The sequence below is a fragment of the Manis javanica genome, chromosome 7 (genome assembly GCF_040802235.1).
Source record: "Manis javanica isolate MJ-LG chromosome 7, MJ_LKY, whole genome shotgun sequence".
NCBI classification, from domain to species: domain Eukaryota; kingdom Metazoa; phylum Chordata; class Mammalia; order Pholidota; family Manidae; genus Manis; species Manis javanica.
In genome coordinates this window covers 80097931-80111987 of record NC_133162.1, presented here as the reverse complement: position 1 = coordinate 80111987, position 14057 = coordinate 80097931, and the positions used below count along the sequence as shown (strand labels likewise).

The window sequence follows — 14057 nt, the reverse complement described above, 5'->3', positions numbered from 1 at the left end:
CTAGATAAGACCCTGTCCTTCTCTTGAGACCAAGGACAGTCTTTTACCCAAGGCCCGCCTAGGCTGGGAATTTGGAGAAAGATGTTGAAAAAGAGAAAACCTAGCTATCTTCTTTGGATGTAGAAAGATGAACATGACTTTGTTTGTACCAAGGGTCATATGATCATCACCCAGAGGCCCCCCTTCATATACTTCATTGTTCCTGGGTAGCCATAAGAGACAGTGGCCAAGAGTTAAGGACCATCCTCTAACTCAAGTTCACTGTTTACTTCACTTTCCTAAGCCTTGTTTTTTTTCTGTGTGAAACAGGAATGTTTTTTCTACATTAACTAATATCTATTAAACACCTATTACATGACAGGTACTATGCTAGGGTCAAAAGAGATTATGATGATCAAAACTGTGGAGGATGTTGCCATGTGCCACCTAGAACCCCCTGAGGAGAAGGACTTGCTGCCCCAGCTGCTGCGGGTGCTGTGGGTGGTGAGCCTCTAGCTACCAGCCTCTTCGCAGGTCCTGTCAACAGGGAGCCACCTGGCACAAGGGCCCCCCCCTTCCTGAGTGGCCCCTATCCAGTGACTGATCAAAGCCAAAGGACAAAGAACTGGCTGTCTCAATCCAACTCACAAGACGTCTGAAGAGCCATTTCAGCCCCAGTGGGCTCCCAGAGATGCTGGACGGGATCAAAGCTTGACTCTCCCTCTGCCTGCTTCTAGCCCCTCCCTTCTACAGGGGTTGGTCCCAAGGGCCCTCCTTAATAGACACTCTGCCGGCAAAATCCCAGCTCAGAGTCTGCTGCCCGGGAAACCCAACCTGTAGCAAAACCAGCCTTCTCTCTCTCAGGAAACTGACCTGGGGAGAGAAGTGATAAAGAGATTTTAAGAAGACTATAGAGAAAAGCAAATGAGATGTGTGTGAAAATACCTCAGTAGCACAAAATTACTGTCTAAGCTGTGGGCCACCTTTATTTCTCACGGTTTGAATTGATCCAAGTTGCAATGTGAAAACCTCTCCCATTGCTTGGAAAAAATCCCTGCCCCTTAATTCCCTATTTTCAAAAATTCATCCTCACTGGCCTGCAAGGGGTGGCCCACCCAGAAAGGTCTGACATTGTCTGGGTCCTCCCTGGGGGCAGGGGCAGAGAGTACTTCAGGTACTCCAAGGATATCTCTTGGCTCATGTCTACCAAGTGCCTATCATTGGTGCAAGCCCAATTCCAGAGGCCACGAAAAGGAAAGAGCCTCATGACCCCAAGCCCAGCTGACAATTTTCCAAGTTCTGCAGTACTATAACCAGCTCTGCAGAAGCAGAATCCTTGGCTCCAAACCACTAATGAACTCCTTCTAGCTCCAGGTTTAATTAGTTTTCATTGCAATATTAATGATCCTAACAAACCATTTCAACTTTCCTGTTGCACAGCTGGAATTCTTTTATTTGGCATTTGGTCTCTTTATAAGAAAATCCCACACGCATCCTCCTCCCCGCCTGCCCCATCAAGAGGGAATAAGAACACATTCTTACTTTGCTTATCACTTTGGCCAGCCCAGGGACAGTAGCTATAATAATTTTGAAACTGGGAGCATTAAACACATCACAAACTGCCATACAAATAACATACAATATAACTCCAGGATTTTAATTACAGTGACTAATATATGTACCAGTCCTAAAATCTCTATAGTACCATTAGGCCACATGCATGGACATTATTGGGAGGTTTAAAATTTGCACAAGGTATGTCATTAGTTGATCCAAGGCCATCCAGATCTAGAGTTCTCACCTGGGACTCAGAATTCATTTGTTGGACACTTTGGACTACCCAGCCAGAGGCTGTGCTATTTTCATTAGTGGCTATGAAAAATGATTAAACACTGCTACCAGTTCAGGTGGGTTTGTGCTGAGGACAGGTTTGGCTGCATGGCAGAGCAATCAGGCATTTGCTGGTAGATTCCAGTGGCTCTTCATTTTCTCTGCCTTTCCAAAGGAAGAAAGAAGCAACATAAAGTGACACGTGATGGAACTATGTCCTACCTGCTTCCAGAAATTCTCCAGCCCAGCCTCAATGGAAACTGATCTGGAGTTATTCAAGAAGCCACTGGATTTTAGGCACAGTATCCTTTCAGGCAGAGAGTCCGTCTAAGTGGAACTGCTGGGTGATGACTGATATAAATTGAGTCAGTTCCCCCATCAGTCCTCTCCACAGAAAGGCCAACAGCCTCAGCTCCAAGTCCAGAGATGCATGAAGAAATCAAGTTTAGCACAGCCAGGATTAGCACCCAGCAGCCAAGCTATGTGAGGCTGCCCAGTGCTGAGCTGGTGATGAGGGTCCAAGTTCAGAGATGCAGTTAATGTGACTCAGCAGAGACCCCAAGAGGCAATAAGGAAAAAGGGAGGCAAACTGGCCACAGAGATGGGAGCCAGGAAAGGAGGTGTTTGTGGAGGTTCACGCTGGGGATGGAGAGCAAGCCACTTCAGAGTGTGTTTTCTAGTGAAGAAGGAGTGTTTTAGTGCCCACAGCTGAGGAAGCCACTAGTCAGGATCACTGACATGACCTCCTGAGGGAGAGATCCCTCCCCTCACTTCAAAGCCATCCATGCTGGGACCACTCCTGTGACAATGCTCTCCAAATCAGTGTCCTTGCCTCTGTCGTGGCCCCAGCTCCATGCCCCTGAACACAGCCACTCTAGACAAAGACTCCTCCTGAAACTTAGATTGGACTATATCCCTTTCCTGCTTACAAACTCTCAAAATCCATAAGTGCTATCAGCTACAGTGACAAAGGGGAGTCCACAATGCAGAGGTCCTCATAAGCCCTGTCTGTCTCACTGCCAGCCAGGACATCATAGGGGCCCCAGAACAACTTGTGTCCTGGTGAGATTTCAATAACCAGGAAAAGAGATAAAAAAAACCCCACGCACAAACAACTACAATTATAAAATGTTAATAAATAAACTTGACATGAAATGTACAAGAAGTATATTTTCTAAAAACTATTAAAGATTAGTGAAGAAAATAAGAAACAACCTGAAAAATAAAAAGGGCTATACCTGGATGGAAGGTCTCAACCTTTTTAATATATCAATTCTCTCCAAATTGAAATACTTTATTTCAATCCCAAGTAACACCCAAGGAGGTTGTATTTTTGTGGAAATTGGCAAATGATTCTAAATGTACATAGAAATGCAAAGATGTAGAGCAGGCAGGTCAACCTTAGGGAAAAAAAAGAACAAAGTTTAAGGACTTATACTAACAGATTTCAAGACTTAACATGGAGCTATGGAATCAATACTTTGTGGGTTTTTGTATAAAGATAAATGAAGATACCTTGAAGTTTTCAGAAAGGAAAAATAATTTTTTTAGTCACCTACAAAGGAAGGAAAACCATCCATGCTTTTAACCATGCATCACTGGGTACTAAAAGATTTTGAAGCAATGCCTTAAATATACTGATAGACAATTTTCTTTTCAACCTGAAATTCCATACTCATACCAACAGTGAAATGTGAGAGAATGAAAACATTTTTACAGGCGCCAAAATTTGTAAAGTGTACTCACCTCACACTTTTATGTGTTACTTGAGAATGCACTGCAGTCAAACAAGGGAATCTATCAACACAACTCAGGGACCTGTTGGACAATAAAAAAAATATCAAACACTTGAATCATTGGAGGAAGAATGTGGAGCTGAAATTTTTTCAAAGAAATAATAGCTAAAAAGTCTCAATTTGGGTGGGAAAATATAAACTGACAGACTCAAAAAATTGAGCATACCCAAAATAGGACAAACCAAAAGTAATTCACACCAAGATACACTACAAGTAAGCTTCTGAAAAATAAAGACAAAGGAAAAATCTTAAAAGCAACCAGAGAGAAGTGACTTTTCTTATAGGGATACACCAGTTTGAATGAAAGCAGATTTCCTATATGAAATACAGAGTCCAGGAAGAAGTGACTCCACATTTTCATGTGTTAAAGGAAAAGATTGTCAACCTTGAATTCTATATCCATAAAACTATCCTTCAGGGAAATTTATAACACTAAATGCTTACATTAGGAAAAGAGGAACAAATCAATCAGCTAAGTCCTGCCTCAAGAACCTAGAAAAAGAGAAAATAAGTAAATCCAAAGCAAAAGAAAGAAAATTGATGAAACTGAAACGAAATAATAGAGAAAATTAATAAAACCAAAAATCTACTTAAGAAAAGTCAATTATTCATTAACCTCTGCAACTCTGACAAAGATAGAAAAGAAGAAAGACACAAATCACCAACACCAGAAAGAAAACAGAAAATTCACTACAGATAATGCATTCAAAAGATAATAAAGGAATACTACAAACAACTTTACATTCATGAATTCTATAACTTAGAGGAAATTAACCAAGTCCTCAAAAATTACAACTACAAACCACAACCAAGATGAAATAAATAACCTAAATAGTCCTATAACCATAAATGAAATTAAATGTGTAATTTAAAGTTTCCTGAAAAATAAACCTCAAGGCCCAATGGCTTCCCTAGAGAATTTTACCAAATATTTAAAGAACTATATCAATTTTATATAATGTCAGCAAAAAAGTAAGAGAAAGGGCAATCCTCAACTCATTTTATGAGACCAGTACTACCTTGATACCAAAACTGGGCAAAGATAACACAAGAAAAGAAAACTACTGACCAATGTCTTCCTCAAAATTAGAGGTAAAAACCATCAACAAAGTATTAGTGAATCTAATTGATATATAAAAAATAGATAAAAATAAAAATATATATACACCATGACCAAGTGGGGTTTATTCTAAGTATGCACAGTTTATTCAGCATTCAGAAATCAATGTAATCTGCCATATCAACAGGCTAAAGAAAAAGAACATATGACCATATTAGTTGACAGAGGAAAAACATGACAAAATCTAAGACCCATCTATGATAATAATAATAACAATGAACTACCAGTAACTTAGGAACAGAGGTGCACCAACCCAACATGGTAAAGTGCCTTTACAAAAACCTACAACTTAAAAAATAAAAAATCCTAGAACATTGTACTTAATAGTGAAAAACTGAACAAGGTAACGATGTCTGCTCTCACCACTCCTCTTCAACATAGCTGAAATTCTAGCCACTGCAAAAAGCTTAGAAAAAGAAATAAAAGGTATACAGATTGGAAATGAAGAAATGAAGCTGTCCTTATTTGCAGATGACATGATTGTCTACATAAAAAAAAAACAAGAGATCCACACACACCAAAAAATTTCTAGAACAAGTGAATTCAGCAAGATTGCAGAATATAAGACCAAACCACAAAAGTAAATGAATTTGTACACAAATTAACATTTTTAAACCAAAACAAAAAACATAGTACCTTTGACTATTGATCCCAAGAAAATGAAATACTTAGTTATAAACTTGACAAAGCACATACAGGAGCTTTATGCTAAAAATTATAAAATGCTGATGAACAAATAAAGACCTAAATAAGGGAGATGTACCATGAGCATGTTTATGGATTGTAAGACCCAACATAGTAAAGATGTCAATTCTTCCCAAATTAAATTATAGGTTTAATGTAATTCCTATCAAATTCTAGGAAGATTTTATTATAGACATAGACATGGTTGTTCTAAAATTTATATTGAGGGGCACAAACCCTCAAATAATTTAAATGAGAAAGAAAAGCATAAAATAGAAGTAATCACTTTACTCAATATTAATGTAACAATAAAGCAACTGTAAACCAGTCAGGGTGGTACTTGTGGAGGGTAGAAATATGAAATAATGGAACAGTATAGAGAACTGAGAAATGGATCTGTGCAAATGTACCTGTATCTATTTCCTAGGGTTGCCACACAAAGTTCCACAGAGTGAGTGGCTTAAATGATAGCAATTTGTTTTCTCACAGTTCTGGTGGCCAGAAGCCTAAGGTCCTGGTGTCATCAGGGCTGGTGTCTCCTGAGGCCCTTCTCCCTGGGTGGATGACTATCTTCTCCCTGTGTCTCACATGGTCCTCCTTCTGTGTGTGCCCTTGTCCAAACCGCCTCTTCTTACGAGGACACAGGTCATATTGGATTAAAGCCCACCCTAAGGACCTCATTTCAATGTAATAACCTCTTTAAAGACCTTCTCACCAAATACAGTCACCTTCTGAGATACTTGAGGTTAGGACTTCAATATACAAGTTTTGGAGGGCCATGATTCAGCCCGTAAAAACGCCCAACTGAGCTTTGACAAAGATACAAAAAGCAATTCAATGCAAGAAGGATAGTCATTACAAAAAAAAAAAAATTGGTTCTGGAGCAGTCAGAAATCCATAGGCATAAAAAAATAAATAAACCTCAAACTAAGTCTCACCTCTTACACAAAAAATAACACAAAAGGGATCACAGACTCAAATGTTAAACCTAAACCTTTCTCCCTTAAAATATAAATATTTTAAGAAAAAAATGGGACAAATTATTGGGATCTAGAGCTAGGCAATGAATTCTTAGACCCAACACTTATCTGTAACAGACATTTGATGTCACTTATTTGATGTGAGCCACATCAAAATTAAAAACTTTTGCCCTGCAAAAGAGGATGAAAAGACTTGGAGAAAATATTTGCAAACCTCACATCTGACAAATGTCTTCAATCTAAGTATATAAAGAGTTTCCAAAACTCAGTTTTAAAAAATTAAAAGCAGACAACCCAATAAGAAAATGGATAAAATATATGACTAGATCTTTTACCAGAGAGAGATACAGAGATGGTGCACTTGGACTCTACCGACATTCTCACTGTTGCAAGGCCAAGCAAGGCCATGGTTGATGTGAGGTTCCGCGTCTAGTCTTCCCATAGGTCTTTTTGTTTGTTTTTTTAATTTGCTAGTACATCCTCAAATCTCTTTCTTCACTTGGTATGATAGCTTGTCTTTCAAAATATCCAGAGGTTCAGGACACATTTCTACCTCATCCAATGTCAGTCTCCAGACCTTTGGGTCAGGAGGGTTGCACCCTACTACACCCACTGTCCTTGTGAGGGCCCCGATGGTTCAGCAGTGATCCTGGAAGCTCAGAATGACCAGGCCAGTTCACAGCTTCATCTACCAGGCCAGCTGGCTACCTTGCAGAGGCTACTTTTTTCAAAGCCAGTCCATCAGCAAGATGAAAATGCCACCTGCTTTCTCAAGATTTCCTTTTTTCCTTCCTTTCTCAAGACTTCCTCATGGGTCATGGAAGCCCCTGGCTGCCCGATGCTGAGTCCTGTCTGATACCAGTCCTTTAAGACTAGAGGGGGCTTTTACGTGGGGCTGGGTCAGTCAGAGTTCTTTAAGAGGGGACTGGCCATACCCAGATTGCCCAGAGTAACACTCTTTGTGAGCTCCCTAATTCTGACGCCTTCCCTGTTGCCCACCTGCCAGCTCTAATCTTGGACTGGCTCCTGGCAGTGTCTCACACTCACCACCTGACTTGATGTCTCTCGGGTCACTTACCTGGATTCTGGCCTCAGCTAGATCCACCCTGTCTGGACCCAGTGCCCAGTCTCTCTCTGCCTGACCTGTTCCATCCTTACTCCTTCACTTTGACACCAATGGTGTAAAGAGGACCCACCTACTAAGGGGCATCATGGGCCCCAGGAGAGAGGGAGTCAGTTCTCCTAGGACTTGTCATAGCTCAAGATGGCAGCAACTTAGAGCAGGGGGTGTGGGCAGATTGGCATGGTGCTCAAAGGTGGTCAAACCCAGGAACCAGGGGGCACCAAGCCCTAGATGGTGTCGACGACCATGACAGAGTCCTTGTCCTTGAGCATCTCGTGATCCCTCAAGGGTATCCTGGCTGGTGAGACACCATCTTTGTCCTCTCACTGTGTTCCTGCTTCCCTTATCAAATGGCTACATGACTGCTTGTCTTGTCCAATTTACTGTAAACTCCACTATGAAAAACGCCTGCTCTTACACAGACTAATACACACTACCATCCTCAGTGCTTTGTGTGGATTTAATTTGCCACAACCTGAAGACACAGGAACTTCACAGCCAAGAAAAAATCAGGCCCAGAAAGGTGGAGTGATTTGCCTGAGGTCACACAGGCCGTTCAATCCCAGACACTCTCACCCCAGAGCCTGGGCCCTGGACCATGACACTCTACATCTTGTAGGAGGGCTACGAGTTTTGTGTGCACTGCAAAGCCCCAGAACCTAGTACAGCACTCAGCCCAGAGAGGCTCAACTCAGTGTGGCTGTGGGGAGTACAAGATGCTACAGGAACGCAGAGAACGGACACAGAGGGGAGAGAAGAAGAGACAGACAGGAGAGAGAAAGGAGGGATGAAAGGAGGAGGATTAAGAGGGAGAGATGGGACGGGGGAGGAGACAGCAGCTCTCAGCAGTGCTCCCAGAGCCAGGATCTACCGCATGAAAGAGGGGAGGGGCACCTGGGGCCGCCATGTGGGCGGGGCTGATGCTGAGGGACTCTGATCCAGCAGGGCTGAGAAATCATCACGTTTAGGCAGGGAATGTGACAAAACCAGAGCGGTCACTGGCATTCGCTGCTGGTGAAGCAGGCCCAAAGCAAGGGCCGGGGGCAGGGACAGCGGTCAGGAAGCTGCTGCAGGGACCCTGTGAGCCAGGGGAGTAGTCAAGATGTGGGGGGACTTTGAGAAAGGGAGAAGGGGAGGGAGCAGCAGTGGAGGGTCCAGGCTTCTCTGGATGTGGAAGAACCCACCCCGAAATCAGAACAGCCAGGCAGTGGGTGCCCACTATGTGCCAGTCCCTGGAGATCAAATCTAGCTTTGTAACAACAGTGTCTCCAGAAGGATTTGTCCCTCCTCATTTTATTCAGGAGAAAATTGTCTCAGACTTGAGAATTTCCACAAGCAGCTAGTGACTGCGGAGTAGGAGGTGGGAGGGGCCCAGAGCTGGTGTGACTCCAGAGCCTGTGTTCTTTCCATGCCCCATGCAATTACACTCTGGTCATTTTACTCAGCAAACATCATGACACAGTGACAGCTGACCCACTTCATGAGTGTCGTAGTGGCCAAATGCCAAGCTACAAATCACGCCACATCACCTCAATAGCCAAAAAAACAAGTGCCTATGTGTGGTCTGCGTACTCCAGCTGTCTTAGCTCAACCGGATCTATTGATGGTTCACTAATCCCGCTGATAGCTGAGGCTGGGCGGCTGACCCACAAACTCTGCCGAGCCCAGGCGACACACAGCCTTCTCCAGAGCCCTAGGCTTAGGCAGTGATGGTTCACCATTAAAGAATCACCTTCAGAATCAGCATGATATACCTGGCCCAGGGGTGTGCCCTAGATGGCAGAGGAGCAGGCACCCCACACATTTGCATCCCTCTGTTGCAAATCTCTTTTCTTGGACTTTCTCATTTGGCCCACCTGCTGATGGCCAACTCAGCAAATTTAATGTATGACAAGCCGCAGTGGGCTGGATGGTGGCCCCCAAAAGATATGTCATGTCCTAATCTCCAGAACCTTTGAATGTGACCTTATTTAGGAAAAGCTTCTCTGCAGATAGAATTAAGGATCTTGGGGTGAGGACATCATCCTAGAGAATCCTGGAGGGCCTCAAGTCCAATGACAAGTATCCTATCAGAAGAGAAATGTAGAGGAACATTTGAGACAGAAAAGGAGGAGGTGCTGTGACCACAGAGGCAGGGACTGGAGTGATGTGTCCACAAGCTAAGGAACAAATGGGGCCGCTAGAAGGTAGAAGAGGACGGAAGTGTCCTTCCCTAGATAGAGAGCCCTGCCGACCCCTTGATTCTGGACTTCTGACCTCCAGACCTGGGAAAGAATAACTTCTGTTGTTCTGAGCCACCCAGGGTGTGGCGATTTGTTAGGGCAGCCACAGGAAAGTATCGCACAAGCTGACTTCTTTTCTGACTGTGCAGCATGAGCTGCTATTTGTAGAGTTTGTGATCTCATTCGCCAGGCCCACGAGCGCATTGGGTCCTGCTCTGCCCTTGGCTGGAAAGGGAATCCCAAGGTTGCATCTGCTTCTTGGGTGTGGAACTTTGGGCTGGAGCAAGATGAGAAATGGGCCTATTTTTAAACAAGTAGAGCCAGAGGGGGGGCACAGGGTTAGCCAAGGGCTTCTCCAAGGTCAGAGGCCTGGTCCCTTGGGACAGGGGTGGGCATGGCAGGGAAAGCAATGCCTCTGAAAGGAAGAGGGGGTGGAGCAGGGGGCACTCAGGGCCTCTCTGAAGGGCAGGGCTGTGGTCCATTTTTGAACAGCCTGATGCAGGAATGTCCAGCTGGCTTCCAAGTCATATCTGGTATCACAGGCAAAGTGCAGGCCTGGCTGGGCAGGAGCAGATTCCTTCCCACTGCTTCACTGCTGCTCCAAGAAACGAAGAGTGGTGCCCAGGGCAGGTACCCTGCACGCAGCCCATGTCCTGTCTGTGGGCTGCCGTGCCCTCCACACTCGGTTGTCTTGAGGGGGACTCTGTCACGGTGAGTGGGCCTCTGTGCTCCCCTGTGTTTCCCAATGCAAAGACCACTCTCTTGGCAGGGCAAGGTTGGAGGGACTTACTGGGTGGTGTCCCAGGCTGTCCCATGGAGGGCTGGAAGCTGTGTGGTAGTACCAGGGATGTGGGAGCTTAGGAACTCTGCTGATTAGTGGCAGAGTTGAACCAGGGTCTGCTCTCAGCCCAACTGGTGCTGGGCACAGCTGTCCAGAGGAAGTCACAACACACAGGCTGCCTTATCTGGCCCCTCCCACAGGCCTATGCCTGGGAGATTCCTGCTTTCCCACACCTGGGGTTCTAGCAGAAGGCTTTCCCCCACAGCAGGAGTAGCCTCTGACCCAGCTAGGAGACCTGCTTCATTCACATATTTGACCATGTCATATCTCTGAGTCTTGTACATCTTTAAGCACACCTCCCTATAGGAATAAATTTCTGACTGAGTAGCTGTAGCAGGAAGAAGAATGGGGGCAGATTTTCACTGGCTTGAGTTCAGAAAGCACCAGCTTTAGTTAGCCTTGAATCCCATCTCCATCCCCTTTTTGATGTATGACCCTGAACAAGCCACTCAACCTCTCTGAGCTTCATTTTCTCATCTGTAAAATGGTGAGAACACCACCTACTTTGCTGAGTGGCTGAGGAGGTTAGATGGGATGGTATGTGAGACCAAAGCTCCATCCTCATCCATAAACCATAGGCTCACACCCCAGGTCTTTGGACACTTTGTCTTCTGTTTAACCTTTCTTCTTGAAAAAGCCTGCCCAAGCTTCAGGACCCAGTCCCCCCAAGATGTGCACCAAGTCACGTGGAGTGCTCCACACAGCACCATGTACTCAGGGCTCGCTTCTGCTGCTGCAGATGCCCACAGAGATGCCCTTGCAGCCCACATAGGACTGAGAGGGCCCAGGCACCTGCAGCTCACTGAACCCAGTTCACACTCCCCTCCTGACTCTGGGCTCTGGCCCAGCTGGTCTTTGTCAGGGGACCCAGATTCCAAGCCTGAAACCTACCTGTATCTTAATCACTCACTCGTCCAGCCCTACATTTCCTGCAGAAGTCTGGCTGTGACCTTCTCAGGGGTAAGCTCATACTGAAGAAAATGCAGACCCTGCATAGGTGGGTATCAACCAGGGCAAAGGACCTACCATCTCCATACAGAACCACAAGAAACTGCTCCAACTGCTCCACAGCCTTGGACAAGCCATTTTACCTCTCAGTTTCTTCCTCTCTAAAATAGGTGTGACGATATCTAAGTCTCAGAGTGACTACAGGTTGATCATTAATCACCTGGCCTGGCCTGCACCATATAGCAGGTGCTCTACCAACATTAGGCCCCTCCCCCTCCTCTTGCCCAGAACCCCACTTCGCACAAATACAGCCATGTGGCTCAGGCTCCAGACACAGGTGAGCTGGCTCAGGGAGGACCCAAGGCCCAGGAAACCCAAAGAGACAAGAGGGGCCCTACCTCTCCCCCGGGTGCTGACATTTGCAGTGGAGCTCACCTAAAGGATCTCACCCCAAGAGGGAAAGGAAGGGGTGATGCTGTCACTCCTCTGCTCAGAGCTGTGCTCATCATCCCACTGAGGCATAACTGAGCTTGATCCTCCTCCCTTCCAGCCCCCAGCACACACATGACCCACCTGCCTCCTCTATTATCTGCAGCACACGTGTGAGGTCAGCCAAGTGTCGTCTGCTCCTATGTCCACTTGGTTGTCAAGACCCACCAGCAGTCCTCTGGCTGCCTCCCTCCCAGGCCCCTGTGCTGCCGAGGACAGGCCTGGGTTGCACCCACCATGCTGTCATCACAGCCTCCTAGAGCCCCCTGCTCTTGATCCTGCCCCTCCCACACCATCCTGCACCAGCCAGTCTCCTTGGCAGGCAGCTCAGAGAACCTCCCATCCTCAAAGCAGGGGAATCACAACACTCATTTGGATACTGCCCCTCAGCCAGCAATGTGGGAGAGGCTCCAAGAATATTTAGGTTTGGAGCCTGAATTTGTCTTACAACCCTGGGACTATAAAAAGAGACCCACTCCCTCATGTTCAAACATCCAGAGTAGAGCTTCACCCTTTTCAGGTACCCTCCAGCACCCAGCCCCTCCAAGCCCCAGGAGAGGCTCCCCCCACCCCGAGCCCACAGCAGGCCCCTTTCCAACGCACACACATACCCCCCACATCACACACACAGGCACACACGCATATACTCTGTCACACAAGTTCATCTCCACAGCAGGTAAAGAGGCAGGCGGAAGGGAAGGGTGGTGGCCCCCATGCGTCCAGCCAGGAACGAGCACCTCCGCCTTTGAGTATAGCTGGTTTCAGTGCTTCCTGGACGGGCTCCCATTACCTCCAGCTTAATCTCCACCAGCTCCCCCAGAGGCTTTTCCTAGACCCTCCACAGGCAGAGCCCCAGCAGGCCACACAGGAGAGCGGCAGTGCAGGGCACACTCTGACTCTGAGGGTGCAGCTAGGAAGTGGGCAAGCTGGCCGAGATGTGTCCCCCCAGCCAGTCCCCAGCCCACTCTGAGCTGGCCCTGACCCCCCTCCACCCCAGCGATTCTACAGTGGGGCCAGGAAAGGCATCACCTGGACCTTGCTAAAGAGGCACATTCTTGGGCCCTGCCCAGATCCATGTTTAAACAAACACTCCCAATGATGCTGACACTACTCAAGGTTACGGAGTCCCCACAAACTACCACACCCCACCTTCTACATTGCACTCAAATTTCTGTGGGCACTAAGGCCTCACAGTGCTGCTGCCAGGGAGCAGAAACCCAGACAGCTGAGCTCCTGGGGTCAAGAGGCTCTGCCCTCTTCCCCCTGGCCTATCATATCACTGACTAGGCTCAGGCCTGCCAGGAAAGGAGGAGGCAGGATTTGAACCCAGAGCTGGTCACAGGCATGGATGGCCATGAACCACCATGAGCGGAGTACAGCCTAGGCGATTACAAGGGTAAGTGCTCAGGCCCACAGTAGAGAATGGGGGCAAAGTCAGCTAGCTAGGCCCTCTCAAAGGGGCCTCCCCCCGCTCCATATCTATCCCTGGGAGATCACACAAAGCTTTCTCGTGTATTACTCAGATGAGCAAAGCAGTGGATGTGCAACATCTCTCCTAGGAACCTCACATGAGCTTCTCCACAGCTCTGGCCACACAGACAGGTCAAGTGCCTGGGGAGAGGGCTGCAGGGGGTTGCGTCCCACAGGCCACAGTGAGGAGGCAGGCAGACCTGCCCAGGGGGTCCCCTTTGGAAAAGAGAGCAGCTTAGAGCATCAGGGTGAAAGGGGGTAGGCAGTCTAGTCCAGAGGATGCTGGTGAGGCCTGAGGTGTCTGATGGGGGGCAGTGTGTTGGGCGGGCTCATACTTGCCATACTGTGAATGTTGGCTCCTGTTAGAATCAATGCTAAAGCCCAGGCACCCACAGGAAAGGGCAGCTGTGTGGGCAGGTGGCCAGGCAGGCCCTGCCCACTAGTGAGGGTGATCTGAGGAGGAGGCCTGTGGGGCCTGCCTCCAAGGGTGGCTGGACCTGGGGAGGGCAGACAGAAGACTGCCAAGCATCTAACAAAGAGCTCCTTAAAATAAAAATTTTAATAGATGACTCCAT

At 46.8% G+C, this 14057-nt stretch overlaps 1 long non-coding RNA gene across 1 annotated transcript; it reads right to left on the bottom strand.

Moving 5' to 3' along the window:
- Nucleotides 1-3077: 3077 nt before the first annotated feature.
- LOC140850598 (uncharacterized) lies at nt 3078-12209 on the bottom strand. The gene is made up of 3 exons (XR_012133539.1): nt 12097-12209; nt 3556-3627; nt 3078-3209 (listed from the first exon to the last, which is right to left on the bottom strand). It is a non-coding gene; the product is annotated as an uncharacterized lncRNA (long non-coding RNA).
- Nucleotides 12210-14057: the final 1848 nt, after the last annotated feature.